This window comes from Acanthopagrus latus, chromosome 22 (genome assembly GCF_904848185.1).
Source record: "Acanthopagrus latus isolate v.2019 chromosome 22, fAcaLat1.1, whole genome shotgun sequence".
Taxonomy (NCBI): Eukaryota; Metazoa; Chordata; class Actinopteri; order Spariformes; family Sparidae; genus Acanthopagrus; species Acanthopagrus latus.
In genome coordinates this window covers 10,523,562-10,529,644 of record NC_051060.1, presented here as the reverse complement: position 1 = coordinate 10,529,644, position 6,083 = coordinate 10,523,562, and positions in this window count along the sequence as shown.

Genomic DNA, 6,083 nt, shown 5'->3' with positions numbered 1-6,083 from the left:
TGTGCAGCTCTGAATGAGTACTAATCCAAGAATGCTGCTGGACGCAGGAAGATCATGAATTTCTCTGGTGTGAGTGTTTAACAGCATTTCAGCCTTGGCTCAGATTTTCCACCTGATTTGATTTAAGGCTTATTCAAGCAAAAGTCTTTTACTCCTTGAGCCATTAAGATCTTAACAACGGGGCTATAGTGCAGTCAGAGTTAATACAGAGAGGCAATTCTTTTAAAAACCTTTGTGCATTGATTGATTTTCACAAAAAGATGGGTAAAGGAGAAAGCCATACATTTAATAGTTGAGAAGTGTTAAGGTTCACATTTAAAACATTAGTTAAACCTTTGTAGTTGTAATTTGTAAGAAAAAGGCAGCTCCAAAGCAGCATATCTGGTAATCACTTTGCCGTAACAACCTTTTGCTGTGGGGGCAAGCTGCTCAGTTAGTTGTGGAGCTAAGTGACCCTATTAGCTGATGAGTCTGCCACACAACTCTGATAACGGTAGGGGTCATTGAGCAACAGGGCCAAGTCAATGGGCCCCCCAGGCCAGTGTGAACATTGTGGATGGAGGTGATTTACAGCGGCTCTGACTAAGATGCCTCCTCTCCCAGCCGTGTCCTCTCCCATCCCTGGGATGGGAGAGGACACGGCTCGTTGAGATGGAATATTTTGACATTCTTACACGATGAATGGAAGATTTATTTCCACCACACAAAAGATGATTGTGAAAAAACCAACCAAGCAACCAAACCAAGACTGTTATGGTGAGTTTTATTTAGTTTCGGTTGAGTAAGAAGCGTGTTTTAACGAGACCGTTAACCCCATCTTAGTTTGGTAAAAGAAAGACACTATAATCACAAAGTGTACAGTTGTATTTTATTTTTATTTTTATTTAAATTATGTTTATTATGTGAGTTTATTTTGTTAAGAAGCAAATTTGACCACTCCCAGCTGAAAGTAGACCAGCGGTTGAGCAAGATCATGTATTGTGATTAAAAGCTGCAGAGGAGCTACTAAATGGACTTTGATATTTTTTCAAAGTAATTATTCAAATACACATTATAAACCAAATAAAATGGAGAAAATATACAGTATGTGCTCCATCTGTATGCTCCATTATACATGTTTGCCCATTTTACAGTGATAGTACATGATAATATAATGTATAGCAGACTGGGTCCTAACACAACCACTCCTACATTGGCGGTAAAACTCTGCTCTAGTAGGTATAGTTTTCCCTGCAGTGACTTTTCAGAGAAAGCAGTTGTTTTCAAGGATTATGCTCTCGTGACCAATGGGTTAGTGAATGTCTAGACATATTAATGAAAGATCAGAGACTTACTGCCTACGCAAAGGCTCTAATGTATTCAATCAGCAGCACAACCACTGGGTTTGGACAGCAGGGTCAGTATGGTGACAGTAAAACTCCACATTCAGGTTGTCAGAAAAACCTAATCTCAGAGATCCCGGTTGCAGCATTTTGAAATAAAGCAAATTATAGCAGCTGCAGTCCACAGAGTACAAGTACGTAAAAGTTTAATCTTCTTTTCAGTCTCTGTAAGAAGGAGCACATGAGGCGGCTTTGAGCAACGGAAGCAGGAGAACAAAGTCTCTATTTGTTATCAGATTTGGTTTATTTTAATTCTATTGTAATTGTCGTCAGTGGTGTTATTCATGTCGTCACTGCTGTCGTCATTCCTGTTTTCTCCCCCTAGGCTTGATCTTCATGAATAATCCAGTATGGAAAACGACAAATTTACCTGGGCAGTCTAAGTCAATGGACACAGTCAAGTCAGTGGCGTTATCGAGAACAAAAGCCTTCACCTTATCACACACAATACACTGTTAGAAAACAGCAGCTCTCACAGTAACCTACCACAGTCATGCTTTCGCAGAATGTAATTATAACAGTAAGAATATAACAGTAAGCTGCTGTGAATTTGAATTTAAGCAGCGTTCTGATGTGGAAATACTGTAATAAGGGTACAGCATCATACTGTATTGTCACAATGAAATATTGTAGATTTACAGCAAGGCTCACATGCTTACATGTTAAAAGGCTAACAACATGCTAACAGACCTACAAGTGGTCCAACAAGTTACACATGCTAACTTGCTAATAGGGCCATTATGCTATTTTCCATTTTCACAATGGAAGTAAGAGATTGAAAAGGCCCAGATTTTTTTGACAGATGCATGCAACATTCTCCTCACTATATTTCATTTTGTGCTTACAACATCCAAATATTTCTCTTCTTTCCCGGCTGTTTTAGTCTAACATGTGGAAGTGTGTCACATTGGATTTGTTCCAAATTGTGATTTTATGCTGAAGAATTATGCAAATCCCTCCAGTCCACGTTTGAACTGGAATGACTTCCCTCAGTGTGTTGATGTGTCTCATCTGAATTAGAAGGGAAGCTCCTCACTACTGCCATTTAGGTGACACTGTTCTCATTATGTCTATCAGTCAACGGTAACAATTCAATTTAAAGTTGTTTTTTTGTACAAATAAAATAATGAAGATTATGAGGTACCCACACAGGCTGCAGGAGGCTGTTGAAAATGAGAAGGGGAGCACCGTAAATCTACAAAGATATAACAGGTAAGGTGGTTTAAAGGGCCTGTTCACCTGTTTTACTAGAAATTGTGCTTGATGTGCTCAAGGTGCTGAACACCCATGGAACCATTATCTCATCGGGGCAAAGTTGTACATCAGTGCCTTTTAAAATGTAAATGACTCAAATGAACACTGGTTAAGTTTAATCAACACAATTTGCATAGTGTAATAAAAGAAATGACACTATTCCGATTTAGATTAGTTCCCCATAAACCTCACTTTTTATTCTCCCAGAAAAATGAAGGACAAATAACAACGTCTGCCATTAAGCAACCGAACAGGAAGAGGCATTGCTTTCCCCCAGTTTCTATCTCCTTTGGATGGTGGAACAACTGGAACAGCTGTGGAAAAAAAAAAAAAAAAAAAAAAACAGCAGTGGAGAAGGAAAAGAAGGCGAAGAGGGAAAGTGACATTCTTTCTGCTAGATCAGTAAGTAACAAAACCTGCCAACTAATGAATATAACTTTTAGTGGCTTTTCCTGGCACCGGGATCATGATTTCCTTACGGTGGTTTTTGTTTTGCACAGTAGTCAGGCTGCTTGTCATCTTTCAGGCGTGTCTTCGTGACACTGGCACCAACAGTATGACCACAGGAAAATGCTTGGAGGGGGGAATTTAAAAAAAGCGGTCTTGGTTCAAAGAAACCAACTCAGACGGTAGGGGACGGGACATGAACAACAGAATCTTGTGTCTGATTGTTATGTGCCATTCAAACCTCTTCTGCTGTTGTCATCACAAAAAGACCACCAAAGGATGCATACCACAGAATATGTAAACATAGCTTGAAATAGGCAGTGGGATTTGGGATATGGGGATTTTACGTCAGTAGAAAGTTTGTTCACAGCGAGAACTGTGATCCGACCCTTTAACTACCACTCAGCTACTGAGCATGGCTGATGAAGAAAATCTGTATGACTTCCATTACAATGTAATTGTGAGACACAGGCCCAGTTTGAGGGCTACTGAATGATAATTGCCTTCCTCTCAGAACTCATGCTTAAAACGACTTTTTTTAATCACACAGAGCCGACGTTCGTTTGTTTTACAGACAAAACTATATTTGCGCGTCCCGCAGCTTTATGCAGCCTCGTTCATATTCATCAAAACAAATTGCAATGTTTTGCCCAGCCGCAGAAGGCTGTAAGCTAACAGTGAATCACAGAAAACAACAGTGCAGCGTTACATGCGATCGGCTCATTCAGATGCACAACAATTATGATAATTTAATTTGCTCCCTTTTATTATGCAGTAGTTAAAGCTTATTTTAATTAGAGAAAATCAGTCACCAAATGGCTGACAGAGTTATTATCGGCACCATGGATACGTTCATTAACAGCAAGTCCACTTATTGGACTCACAAATAGATGGAGCATTAACGAGTTTTTAACAACTTGATTTTTTATGATGGCCATTACTCGTAATAACTGCAAGCAAAGACCGATTTAATTAGCATGGTTGCTAGGCAACGGGTAACCCAGATGCTTAAGAGCAAGTTATATAGCGTCCGCAGTCCTCTCTCTCTCTCATTCCTGACTTCAAACATAAGGCTGAGGCCAGTTCGAGTGAGAGGCTAAGGACATGATATAGAAAGACGGTGTTAATGTGGAATGACTCACCGAACACTGGCCGTGGCAGATGGTCGCAAAGTCCTTTCAATTCATTTCAAGCGGACCCCAGAGGAAGGGAGGCTTACAAAGATGTCAATTTGTTCCACCCACTCTCTCCTCGACATGGATGAGCTCCTCTGGAAATCACCATGACATTTTGTCACTTTACTTATGCCTCAATTCAGACTTTTATCCAGCAACCTAACTCACGAATGCACACGTCTCGTTCTTCTACCTTGCTGAATGAGAGACTAAAGAGACGGAACGAACGTACAAGGGAAACGTGCACGGCTAACATGCATTTGCAGGCTCGTCATGCACGACGCTGAAGTTAGCGTTTGATTTGGAAGTCGAGGGGAAAATTCAGGGAAGCTTAAGTTACAAGGCTGCATGAATCAAAGTACAGTTCTATACCTAGACTTGTCAAATCTGGACTAAAGATAAAGTTAAAGATACAGTCACAACAACTATACCTAGACTTGTCAAATATAGAAAAGATTATCCCAGAGAGCAGAATTTAAAAAAAAAAAAAAAACATGTATGACAATCCAATAGTCCAGATTCAACAAGTCTAGCTATAGGGGTTTTTGACAGAGACCTGGTCCAGTGTGGCCTAGATCTGAAGAAAGCAGTGAAGCCTACCTTGTTTGTATTTGCACAAATTGAATAAGGTTTTCACAATTTGAGAGTGAGTAAGTTTTGTCTCCCACTTTCTCCCGCACTGCTGAATAGGCAGCGGAGAACCGAAAGCTAACTTAAGCGTTGTTAGTCATCTGCTAAGTAGATTGTCAGCACTTCAGCATTTGTCCTTACAGCATAAAAAACCCCTACAATTGTCATTATGGTATTTTAGATGCTAGTACAATCCTTACTCTTCAATAACCTAATATATTAAAGGGAGTTTACGTAGCTTGGCTAGTAGCAAAGGCTTTATGCTAGCTAGGCAAATCACCTTCTGATTCTAGCGCCATAGTAACCGTACGAACATGACAGGGACAGAAATCTGCTCATCTATCCAAGGGAATAAAGGCAAAGGAAGTGTATATCCCACACTGCCACTGCTTTCTACAGATGTGCAACGAAGCTGCCAAGCCACTGACCACAGTTCAAGACTACGTTTCAACATTTGTAAGTCTTAAACCACAGATACTTTTACACAGACCACACAGCCATTTTCAGCCGTGTTTGTGGTGACAGAATCATTTATTATTGGCCCAAACATGATCTTTTTCTAACCCAGTGGTTTTTGTGCTGAAACCTAATCACATCCGTAGCACAACGCTGTCCAGTGGTGAACTCGCGATGTTTGAGGGGCAGGGGTGAAAAAAAGGGCCCCAGCTGTGATATATACTTTAATCACAAAAAATAAAATATATAAATAAAAAGATGATTTTATTCTAGGTTGACTAATATTGGGTTCATGTCTTACTTTTTGCTTGTCTTACTTAAAACGTCAGCTCTTCCATAAATTCTGCCCTTGCACAAAGATAATAACTGGATGGCAACACACTGTGAGGTCTTTTGAATATTTTGGCCACCCCATTTACATAAAAGAGAGGGGCAGAGCATTAGACAGTTTTAAGCTGAATGCACTCCGGTGCAACACAATAATGAACAAGAAGAGTAATTATCTTTCTGAGAGTGTCAACGAAGACTTAAAGATTATAAGCTTTGAAATAGCAGAATTAATGGCAGAGCTGTCGTATTGCATCACATTAACTCGTTCAGGTGCACCTAAAGGTGTCAGACATCTGTCTGATTTCGGAGTCCTTGTTGTTGTGGTGTTAATAAACACATGCGGCTCTACCTGACAGGTGGAGGGGAGCTGTTTGTGCCGGAGGGAAGAGACAAACAACTCGTCTTCTCG